Source organism: Cetorhinus maximus, chromosome 3 (assembly GCF_964194155.1).
Source record: "Cetorhinus maximus chromosome 3, sCetMax3.hap1.1, whole genome shotgun sequence".
Taxonomy (NCBI): Eukaryota; Metazoa; Chordata; class Chondrichthyes; order Lamniformes; family Cetorhinidae; genus Cetorhinus; species Cetorhinus maximus.
Window position 1 is genome coordinate 39,661,327 of NC_135881.1, and position 12,368 is coordinate 39,673,694.

The 12,368-nt window shown below is 49.2% G+C and overlaps 1 long non-coding RNA gene across 1 annotated transcript in view; it reads right to left on the reverse strand.

Annotated features, from left to right (window-relative positions):
- Positions 1–841: 841 nt before the first annotated feature.
- Positions 842–12,368, reverse strand: part of LOC144677369 (uncharacterized) — a 140,868-nt gene continuing 129,341 nt past the window's right edge. Inside the window, exons 2-3 of the long non-coding RNA XR_013575644.1 lie at positions 1,261–1,330; positions 842–888 (exon numbers count right to left, since the gene is read on the reverse strand). This is a non-coding gene — a long non-coding RNA (uncharacterized LOC144677369). The remainder of the gene's footprint in view (positions 889–1,260; positions 1,331–12,368) is intronic.

Genomic DNA, 12,368 nt, shown 5'->3' on the forward strand with positions numbered 1-12,368 from the left:
AGATCAGTAAAATTTTTTCCAAAATTTTATTAACATGTCCCAGCTCATGTGACACTGTCACATGAGGGGACATGTTTCAAAAGTTTAAAAATCCTTTCTTTAAAAGTTTAACACTGAAGCAAATCTCCCTGAGGCACCTCCATGCCTCAGGGAGATCTCTGCTCCCTTTCGCACGCATGCGTGAAAGAGCGCAGGGAACCACTCAGGGAATCCCCCTCCCCCCCCACTGCCTGCACAGGGAGTGCTCAGCGCTTCTGGGCACACGTCACGATGGGGGGGCCTTAATTGGCCAGCCCCTGTAAAATGGCGGCGCGGACCTGATCAGGGGTGTCGATCGGGTTCACGCCTGCTCCTGCATAACATCCTCGACGGGGGGAGATTTCTGGCCTAAATGACGCACGGTGATGTCGGGATGCACGCCCAACGCCACCGCGCATCATTTTATGCATTGGCGAGTGGGTCCTGTCCCCAGCTCGCCAACGGGAAAATGCTGCCCAGAAAAGCAATGCATAAAAATTCACTCAGCAATCGGGAATGAAGGTCTACACCGGCTGAACACATAAGGATTAACAGAAGACAACTAAATGATCCCCAAAAGTATGGGCTACATTGGAAGACAGGTTCAGAATCAGATTAAACTTCTGTATTCATTGGATGTGTAATTGTTCTCATGTGCCTAGTCTTAATAAATAAACCCACAACATGTTTACCAAATCCTTTATGAGCAATTGGTGTCTTGTATCTTGTACAATAAACCAGCCCAAGGTATTACATCATTATAATAACACAACAGGATCGAACCTACCTGCTCCTGCGCCCTGCTCTGGCGTCCTCCCCACCCGACTGGAGGCCTAGCTCGTCAATCAGGCTGACATCTGGAAAGGAAACCTGCCACGAACAAGAGACACACACTATAGAACCAACTGCACAGCATCTGGGGAAACATGGATGGGTTTCCTGTCTGAAACCTCACTGTCCCACTGCCTAGATAATCCACCCCTGTTAATGTCCATACCAACAAATTAGGAGCAAAATAGAACTTCTGCCTATTCCAGTGTTTCAGACCGATGTTAAAGATCCTGCAGCATGCTTTTAAGAAGAGCCTGACCCCCGATTTACTGGCCAAAATGCTCCTCTTTTTCGACAGCACCAAAGCAGATTGGTTGGTCATTCATGTCATCGCTGTTTGTGGGACTTTGCTGCATAAAAATGGCTGCTGTAATTGCCTTCATAAGAACCATGACTGCACAACAAACTCACCTCCTGAATGCTATGGGTTATGAAATGTTCCTGAGAGATGTGATGAGGTGATATATCAACGCAACTATTCCTGAAAACAAAAACAAACCGTTAATTTAGTGGTAGCATCAAAGTGATAAACGCTTAGATTCTGCACTTGAGCTTTGATATATTCTTAAGGGCTTCCCCTTTTTTTGAAAAAGGAGTTAATTTTGAGGGATGTGAAACCTCTGTGATATCTATCGGCATTGGCATTTCAGAATCTAAAGACATGTTATTAGAGCCTTGACACTCAGCCGTTCTCAGCTCAGAAGTGGGTCACTGGGTGAAAGAATGTACTCTTCAACAAACAAATTCTTTTATCTTCAAGGCAGAGAACATAATAAAAAATACTGGAATGACTTTGCTTTGTTGAGACTGTGCCCGAGGCAGCGCTAAGTCAAAGACACTTACGTGTGTATCCATAAATTCTGACTGCTGCTCTAATGGGACAAGCTCATTTATATTGCACATGCCACAGAAAAGCTCAGTTCACCACGGAACATTCCCTAGGAATGCCACTGATGCTACGAAGAAGATAGATCTCCATAATGCATTACAATAATTGCAAGCATGTTCTCTTTTTATTTTATTCCAAGTGCTCTCTTTGGGATGCCTTCACTACATACACTCCCATCCAAGAGAGCAGACAAGATCCTTCACGCAAACCACTGCCAATGCAGTTCCTTGTGCAGTGACTTAAGGATTATACTTACCTCTTCCTCTGAAAAGAAATTTAGCGATCTGAGTTCTCTTGTAGAATTTAATGCTTACCATTCAAAATGGCTGGATTCTCTAGATTCAGCAAATTATGGATTTGTAGGGCATTGGAGGGGACATGCCTATAAATACACCTGACAGAAAAGTGATAGAAGTGGAGTGGAAATGGGGTTGATGGCTGCATTCCCACTTCGTAGGTGCAATTTTAACAGTTTGCAGGAGGATTTGTGTACTGTAAATGCTCCGGTCAGTAAAACCTGTTGGGGCAGCAGAAGAGGCGAATAAAGGTAAGTGTTAAAGTTATTCTGTGAGGCAGGGAGGAGCAGGATTAATGTGGGCCACTTCTGCCTCATTCCTCACTCCAACTTGGTCCTGCCTACACATTTCAATGATTGCTGCATACAACCAGCACTAACCTCGCTAATAATTGCCCTGCACCATAGGGAAGAAAATCTGCTGTCCTTACCTGGTCTGGCCTACATGTGACTCCAGACCCACAGCAGTGCGATTGACTCTTAAATGCCCTCTGAACAAAGGCAATTAGGGATGAGCACTAAATGCTGGCCTAGCCCAGTGACGCCCGCATCCCATGAATGAATTAAAAAAAAACACGGCAGCAGGTATTCCAAAATCGTGACTTAAAGCATCACATAAATCTAGCTAACACTGCTTAAAGCTAACCTGCATCTCTTAAAGGGAAGGTGGCTAGAGCTAGTGCTGGCAGTCATGCAGGAAGTGAATCTGACCTGGGTAACAGTGAGGAATGACACAGCATGGGAGAAAGCGAACTCCAAGGTTTTCCAACTCAGCACATGAAGCTGTGGTGGAGGAAGTGGAAAGGAAGAGAGATGTCCTGTGTCTGTAGGGGGCCAGGAAGCTCTACAGAAACAAGATCAAAAGGCAACGGGAGCAAATAGCCATGGAGGGCAATGCCTTGAGCATCTGGATGCAGTGTTGTAACAGGTTCAATGACCTCACATAAGTGATCAAGGTCACAGTGAATGCAACTTCAAATGCCACAACCTGCCAATTGCATCAGTGGTCTCAGCCCCTGCTCCATTCAATATAAATCCCCATCATTCATCTACGAACAATCTCTACCAATCAGGACTCAAACCTAACATACTTCTACGTTTCTCCATGGAGAAGACGATGCTGCTCATTATGGGATGTATATTGCTGAGGCTATGGGCAGCAGCAAGGTTGAAACCACCAAGGACGATGGTGTCCTCATACCTAACTCTTTTTTACACCCTATGTCCCCCTCAGATGTTGACACTGCACCTATCTTAGAGCATAGATTGGTGGTAGGACGTGCATATGCTGAGACACCATGAAGGGCTGCATCCAGGGCAGAGGGCAAGGATAGTCCAGGGGGCAGCTCACTGGAGGGTGAGCTTGTCCATGGCTTCTGCTGAAGAGGACTCAGATGAGGGCTTCAGTGGGGTAGCCTACAGAAGAATACTGATGAGTCTACATAATAGAATGCTTGGTGCATGGGCAAGCCTGCCAGAAAGCCTGCTGTCAATGAAAAGGAGAATGGAGGAGTTCAGTGGCAGCTTGGCATCAGGCTTTGCTTGGAGATTCTCCTTCCCAGTATGGAAGTAGTGGTCAACTCCATAACACACTTGTGGGACATAACCATGCTGTAATTTGAAGATCAGTGTCACAGTTTCTCTTGCAACACAAGAAGCAGCCAGTCAACGTCTGAGCGCGGCAGGGAAACTCAGACTGCTGTCATGTAAGACCAGCTTGCTGCCATCATGGCTGTGGATTACAGTGCGCAAAGGGACTTGCAGGGTGTCACAGCAGCTTAGCAAACTGCCCCCCAAAGGTTTACTAGGATTGCTGGGGCACAGCCCGAGGGGAGTAACAGTATGAACCTGCTGTGCCCTCTCAGGAAGATAGCACTCGATTTCCAACCCCTGCCACTCCACTAGGGAACTTGCTGCCGCCTGTCAGCTAGCTAGCCCAGGCTGCTATCATCCTGAAAGTGATAGTGCAATCTGCAGAGGGATGTTCTAGGCTCAGAGCTGCTCAAGGTCATCCTCAAAGCCATCTACAACCTCCCACCATTGAAAGTCAGCAGCCTTCCAACAGTGTTGCTACATAGTGTAATGAAAGGGGATTATAGCCACAAATTATTTATGGGCATAAAGATTTTTTAAAGAAAGACTTGTGTGTGTTTTTAAAGAAATACAAGCAACGACACTGAGCAAAAGATGGCTCATAATGTAAAGTGATCACTTTCTGGAAAATTCCTATGTGGATTATACTGACCAGCCTGTCCTGAGAGAACATGGAATGTCACATCTAAAAAGGTGTCATGGCCGTCTTCAAACAGAGACACTTAAAAGGGGGATAGGAAAGATGCAAAAGACTGAACTTTAATCTCCTGTGGTTACAGAGACAAAAGACTGATTACTATGTCTCAGCAGGCATCTAAAATCCACCTCCTGTTGACTCATATTTCAGAGAAAACAAACTCTGAAGGCAAGACATGGGCACACGTGATTGGCAGGCCCGGGACCAGTCAGGGAAAGGCCCCCTACTGCGATCAGCCCACAACCGCGATTTCATGCTGGCCGGCAAATTAAGGCCTGCCCAGTGTGAAAGGTGTCTTTCCAATGGTCAGGAAGGGCCAGATGGGAGCAGGGGCCTGTCAGGTGCTGGGTCCAATGGCAACCGAGTAGACGGTTTAAAAGCGGCAGAGGAAGCTCATTGAAGACTGCCAGGGAAGAATCATATTCAGCGGTCTGGAGAGTGAAGCTATGGCCTCAACAGCCGCTGGAAACACCAGGCGGGAGGGCAGGTCAGGTGGGCACTCGGCCCCCCATTTTTCGGATGAGTGCCTTGCGGTGTTCTTGGAGGAGGTGGCTGCCAGGAGGGGCGCCCTCATTCTCAGAGATGGAAGGAGGAGGCCACCGCACCAGACGGAAAAATCTTGGGAGGAGGTGGCAGCCAAGGTCAGCAGCCACAATGTTGTGCAGTGCACATGGGTGCAGTGCCGCATAAGGTTCAACAACCTGCTGTGCTCGGCACGGGTGAGTACCATGTTGGCATGGATCAGTTTGGAGAAGCGTTAAGGGCTGGCTGTTCCCCCCCCGCCGGAGCTCAGGGGTGTTAGAGTCTAAGTGTCAGCTGTCAATGACACCAGAGCTGGCCAAGGGGGTGAACCCTAGCTGCTTGGACTGAGTACCTTGTGGCTCGAGGGCCACAACTTGGAAGTTCCCTGCGAGGTGTTCCTCAGGAGGGGTTGGCCAGGCTGCAATGGCGCTGCAGGCAGAGAGGGGACTAATCCATGCTCCTATGTCATTTCAGGAGAAGATGAGCATAACAACATTGAGAGGTCACGGACAGGCGGAGGCCCCGCTAACCTCCTAATATTGACCAGATTTGAGCAGGACGCCTTGGAGCTGGAGAGCCACCACATACAATGTTCAGCCGGTCACGGAGAGGCTGGGGAGTCAGATGAAGGTAAGAGTGCAGTGCATAGAGGTGAGAGTTTCAGATGGTGCAAACATTCTTGTGCAGTCTCTTCATTGATGGGACCATCAAAGCTGGAGTCTCCATTGATCATTGAAAGACGATGGCACCATGATGCAGATCTCCATTGTCTCACCAGGGTGCCTGGCATGCACAGGGACAGTGTGATGACTTTAACTGATAACATGTCATTGTTCTCCCTTAGATCTGCCAGCAGGCACTTGTTCGCAGGATCCCAAAGAGCCACCCCTGATGTCAGAGGGTTGCTGGGCTCAGCTGCACCTGCATCACACCTGTTCTTTGAACCTGGCACCAGCACAGATACCAGCACCTCGGTGGGGTTAAATCCTCAGCTGGAATGTCGGAGCACAGCAGTGAGGGAAATTCACACTGGCTTGAGGTGCTGGCGGAGGCAGAGAGCGCCCAGGGCGCTGGCAGCCGGAGGACTCCTGGGGAGCAGGATGATGCTGAGTCGAAGGCAGATGATGAGCCTTTGGAGTTGTCCATTCGGCGGCAGATGCTGGATGTCCAGCGGGATGTGCGGGAGGATCTGGCAGAGGTCCATGAGGGTATATGTGCCGTGGTCTCCATTGTGGAGGAGTCCATGCAGAGCATAAGCACTGCATTGACCCTCATGGCCGAGCGCACTGCCTCCTCCATTGTGAGAGTGGCGAATCTCTTGGAGAGGCAGCTCCAGGGACAGAATCAGGGTTTCCTGAGGTTGCGCTCGGACCTGCCAGCCCTCACACAGGCCTCAGGTGGTCAGCGCCAGTGTGGGAGATGGATGAGGCACCCAGTATCCCAGCTAGGCGCCCATCCATCAATGGTGAGCAGGGAGGTCCAGAGCGACCTCACGTTGGCGCACAAGTTTGCTTGTCATCTCTGCAGGCTCTTCTCAGGGCGCCCTGGAAGATGGCAGCAGCTCCTTTCACCCCTCTGCCAGTGACCATGGCATCTGATGAGGCTGCGATGACTGGGGAGATGCCAGCCCTGGCACTGGCTGCTCCCTCCCAGGCGGGGCCAGCACAAGCTTCACTGGCCAGAGGATGACTGCCAAGGTTATCAAGGCCAACAGGACACCAGAGTCAGAAGGCTGTCTCCAATGCCAGTGCCAGTGAGGGGCTGGGTGGGGGGAGGGGGCACTAAAGCGCTTGTAAACTTAAGTTTAAGGCACTGTGAGCACAAGAGGGACTGGTCACGGGTAATCTTCTGTTCTGTAATGTTTTGTTTATATGTTTACTGGTGTGGAAATGAGAACCAGAGATGGTAATGTTAATTTGTTTTGGTGTAAAAATTACATAAATTTTTCTTTTGTCATAATGGCCTGAGTATGCTTCAGCTTTTATTCTGGTGCAGGGTATGCCAGGTATGTAATGTTGGCTCAATTCTTTATTGCAGGCACTGAGTGGACTTTCGGTTCAAATGAAAGGGTCATTTCAGACATCCGGGATGGAGGCGGCAGCCCTGGCTTGAGGTTGAAGCAGATCAGAAGATGCCCGAGGCTAAATGCACCACGAGAACAGGGATCAGTCACTGGCCTGATCTTGAGAAGGATGTATCGGAATGGATCATTGAAAACCATTGGACTGGTTACATCATCACCTGGTGTCCCTGCCTGCCTGGAGGTTACCGAGGTCTGCCTTCACACCTTCAGAATTTTTCTCACCATGCTCCTCTTCTGACTCACTACTGGATTCATCATCAGTGGCCTGTGGAGCTGCCTTAAGATCCTCTTCCTCCAGTGGGCCCCTCCTTGCCCGAGCTAGATTATAGACAGCGCAGCATGCAACCACTATCAGTGACACCCGTTCTGGGGGGGTTGTTGTGGTGCTCCACCTGAACGGTTCAGGCATCGGAAGCTCATCTTCAGAAGACGTATGGTCCTATGGTCCTCTCTATCACCGCCAATGTAGAGGCATGACTCCTATTATAACGCTGCTCTGCCTCTGTTCTTGGCTGGCAGAGAGGCATCAAAAGCCACCTCTTCAACAGATAGCCCTTGTCACCCAGCAGCCATCCATCCAGTCGGGCTGGAGCACTGAACAGCCTCGGCACCTGGGAGTGTCTGGGGATTTAAGCATCATGGGAGCTGCCTGGGAACCTTGCACAAACTTGCAGAATCTGCATCCAGTCACAAACTATCAGGACGTTCGTCAAGTGGAAGCCCTTCCTGTTGACGAAGACACCGAGCTGATCTGCTGGGGCCTTGATGGCCACATGTGTGCAGTCGATTACACCCTGGACGCAGGGAAACCCAGCAACTGCTGCAAACCCTCTGGTTCGCTCAGCCTTGCTGGCCTCATCCGTATGGAAATGAACAAATGTCAGTATCTGCCTGAACAGAGCTTCTGTCACCAACTTGACACAGCTGTGGACAGCTGATTGGGAGATTCCACAAAGATCCTCCACTGCCCCTGGAAAGAGCTGGAGGCATAGATGTTGAGGGCCACTGTGACCTTCAGAGCTCCTGGCGTGGAGTTTCCATCCACAAAGTTAGAGATGATCTCAGGCCCAATCATCTGACAAATGGAGGTCACAGTTTCCCTGGAGAGGCGGACCCTCCTTTGGCATTGCACCTCGGACATATTGAGGTAGCAGCATCGCTACATCTAAACCCTGACAGCAGGATAGTGGCATCTTCTGCGGCCCCTTCTGCCTTAGACTACCTTCTGGCCTTGCGCCTGCGCCTCTCCTCCCACAGGTCACTCCCCTGGAAGCTGCATTGGGACAACTGGCCTCCTCTCCCTTCTGTCCCTCTCTTCCTCCTCAGAGGAGGTGCCTCCAGCGGCGACCACAGTCCCCATTACCAGGGTAATGGAATATTGTCTTATACCTGGAAGGGTCCACATGGTCTGAATCCTCCGGGGGCCTTTGGAGGCACCAATAAGTCCTGAAATGAAGCCTAGAAATGCTAAGAATGAAGCTCAGAACTGAGATGAAGCTGTCAAGTTCAAATAATCAACTGGCAGCAAACTATCTAAACTCCACAATACTCACAATGCGGCTGAGCCTTTTTTATCCTGCCCTTGGATTTTTGCAAAATGTGGGCTGCCCGTCAGCCCGTTTTGCCCTTGCGATGAGCGCGAAATCGCACAGGCAACGTAAAATCTGGACCAATTGATTTTTCAATGGCCTTGTGGCTTTTTAACTGATGACGGGCGCAGCTCAGACACCCGCGTTCACCCGCCGGCCTGAAGATTGCGCGCATGCGGATTGACGTCGGGACGCTTGCCCGATGTCTTCTTGTGAAATTTTACGCCTGATTGTGTCGGGTGTGCACCCGCCCACGAGGTGTAAAATTCTGCCCATGGTTGTTTTCCCTTACAGGATTACACAGGGAAAAGTGGGTTAAAAAGCTAGCTGCGGAGCAGTGCGAGTGTGCTGGTGTGCTGTGAGAGTGACAGCACCAGAAGATCAACTAGTCACCCCTGCCACTTCAGGTGAAGTCACTCTCTCTCTCTGTCTCTCTTTATCCCTCTCTCTCTCAGTTGCTGGAGGCAAGGCTCAGCAAAGCTACAAACAGAAAAGAAATAGGACAGTTTGTTCAGCCAAACTGCAGAACCAAACCAACTGCTAAACTGTCAAAGTTAACTCTACCGGAATCACCCAACTTAACAGCCACAACAGTTCACCATCGACACCTCATGGACAAGCCAATATCTGATTCGTACATCTTTTCTAACTTTTATTTGGACTTTTAACTTCTCATTTCTGGCCTGCTTTGTATGTGTGTTGCATTTTTATTATTTTTCTTGGGTTTTTTATAACTAATAAACTCACTCTTTCTTTGGCTCAAGAAAGCCTGGTTTAAATTGGCTCCTTCTAATACATAAATACATTTGGACTGGGAAAAGGTATCCACAGGGGAAGGGATCCCTTTCAAATTAACCTTGTTGCGGCCAACCAAGGGGGTTGAATAAAGAAGGGGAGCCAGCTCATTCCTCCTCACCCGGGAGCATAACAACATTGGGGTCCTGTTTGGGAAGCTAATAAATTGGGGGCCTTGCCCGATTACCAATCGTAACTATAGTCACTGGGTGAGCGCTGTGTAGGGGCATTAGGGTCAGCAAAGGCACACAGAAGACAGGCGCTAAGGGAAATCAGGAGCAGGATTTTCCATTCGGAGTGCGGGCGCATGCCCGACATGCCTGAACGTGAAATAGCGTGTGATATTTTAGTCGGTGAGCATGCGCGAGAATCGGCAGCGAGCCCATCGGCAATTAAAAGGCCTACTAAGGGCATTAAAGTTTCAATTAACTGCCATTTTTCACTGTCCGTCTAATCTTACGGTTGGCGAGGGGTGGGGGGGCGAATCGGCCAGGCAGCCTTTAGATTTCTTAGGAAACCTCATCCACGGGCTGGAAGAGGTTCCTGACAGTAATTTTTTTTTTAAAAACAAAAAATAAAAAATTGACATAATTTTGATTATGCGTCTGTTCGTGTGAGTGAGTCCTATGTGGGGACATTTTTGTACGATTTTCAAAATCTCTAATTTTGAGTTTAAAATACTTCAGCTCCCTGCCTTCAGGGAGCTTTCAGTGTGCGTTCCGCCCGCGCTGTGCAGACTCCTGCACTCGCCGTCCTGCTGCCCCCGCCCCAGTAGCACTGAGCTTCTCAAGTGCACCTTTCACGCTAGCTGGCCATTAATTGGTCAGCCAGTGTAAAGTCGCAGTCGGAGGCCGATCGGGGGCTGCGGACCCTTTCCCAGCCACTCCTGGGCCCGCCCACCAAGCCCACCCGACGGCCCGAAAATCCTGCCCCCCCAAGTGTAATTAGTTGACTTTTGTTCGCAGGATGGAATTATTTCATTAATAAGTTTGCTTTAGAATGTTTACCTTGTGGGAGCTTTTATTTTTGCATTGTGGCCAAGCAGATGCTGCAATGGTCAGCGACAGAGAGTGTGGTAGGTTATAGGACTGTTGGTGAATGAGAAGTTGAGGTTGTAGTTACAGGTATCACTCTCTAATTAGTCCTCAAAGGCAACTGAGGCAGAAAGCAGCTGCCTGGGTTGTTTCCTTCCTTCCTCATCCTTCCCCTCCTCCTGTTCCTATCGCCGCTGCTCATTGTGTAGCTGGTGGCTAGGGCTGTCCCTTCATGATGGCAAAGTTAAGCAGCATGCAGCAGATTAACATTAATCTTGACACCCGCTCTGTCGAGTAGTGCAGGGCTCCCCCAGGCCCAAGCAGTGGAAGTGTTGTTTCAGTATGTCAGTGGTCTGCTTGATCACTTGTGCTGTGTCAACTTGGCTATTATTGTACAGATACTAGACACTTGTGCATTGTTGTGGAAGGTTCTGATGAAAGATCATGAACTTGAAACGTTAACTCTGCCTCTCTCTCTCTCCACTGATGCTGCCAGATCTGCTGAGTATTTCTGGGATTCCCTGTCTTTATTTCAGATTGCAGCCTCTGCAGAATTTTGCTTTTATGTCAGCAACAATGTCATCAGCTTTTGTCGCCTAGTAACAGCCCTTTGGTTTGTCCTGGTGTCTTAAATGCAGCTGGCATGGTGGACTGCTGCCAAATGAAGACAGTGACTTGCATGATCCACTGCCTATGGTCACACACTAACTGGATGTTGAAGGAATAGAATCTCTTTCAGCTTCAATATAGGGCAGAGTTGACATGCAGCGTCCTCACAGATGTGGACACAGTCGATGGCATTCTGCACTGTGGGAAGCCCTATAATCCCAAAGAAGCCACATACTTGCTCCCCCAACTGGTCTCTGTGAAGAGTGAATGAAATGTAGTTAGCTGTCTTTGAATAGGAAGCCTCAGCGATCTCCCTTATGCAGCAATGCGTGGCAAACTGCGAAAAGCTCACAAATATCTCCAGCTTCAGCCTGGAAGGAACCAGATGCATAAAAGCTCAGCCCCACAGTGACCTTCTCAGCCACTGGCAGCACAGTCCTGGCCCTGCCCAGAGGTTGCAGCCATGGATCCGGCAGGTGGCAGATTTCTGTGAGGACATCCTTGTTTTTTTCTTGGTTTATTTTAATTTCTTCACAAAATGTGGGTTTTGCTGGCTAGATCAGCATTTATTGTCCATCCCTAATTGCCCTTGAGAAGGTGGCGGTGAGCTGCCTTCTTGAGCCGCTGCAGTCTGTGTGGTGTAGATACACCCACAGTGCTGTTAGGAAGGGAGTACCAGGATTTTGACCCAGCCACAGTGAAGGAACGGCGATATATTTCCAAGTCAGGATGCTGAGTGGCTTGGAGGGGAATGTGCAGGTGGTGGCATTCCCATACTTCTGTTGCCCTTGTCCTTTTAGGTGGTAGAGGTCATGGGTTTGGAAGGTACTATATAAGGAGCTTCGGTGCGTTTCAGTGTGATTTGGACAAGCTGAGTGAGTGGGCAAATGCTTGGCAGATGCAGTATAATGTGGATAAATGTGAGGTTATGCACTTTGGTAGCAAAAACAGGAAGGCAGATTATTATCTGACTGGTTATAAATTGAGAGAGGGGAATGTGCAACAAGACCTGGGTGTCCTCGTACACCAGTCGCTGAAGGTAAGCATGCAGGTGCAGCAGGCGGTAAAGAAAGCAAATGGTATGTTGGCCTTCATAGCAAGAGGATTCGAGTACAGGAACAGGGATGTCTTGCTACAATTATACAGGGCCTTGGTGAGACCACACTTAGAATATTGTGTGCAGTTTTGGTCTCCTTATCTGAGGAAGGATGTTCTTGCTATAGGGGGAGTGCAGCGAAGGCTTACCAGACTGATTCCTGGGATGGCGGGACTGACATATGAGGAGAGATTGAGTCAGTTAGGATTATATTCTCTGAAGTTCAGAAGAATGAGGGGAGATTTCATAGAAACCTTTAAAATTCTAACAGGGCTAGACAGGGTAGATGCAGGAAGGATGTTCCAGATAGTGGGGGA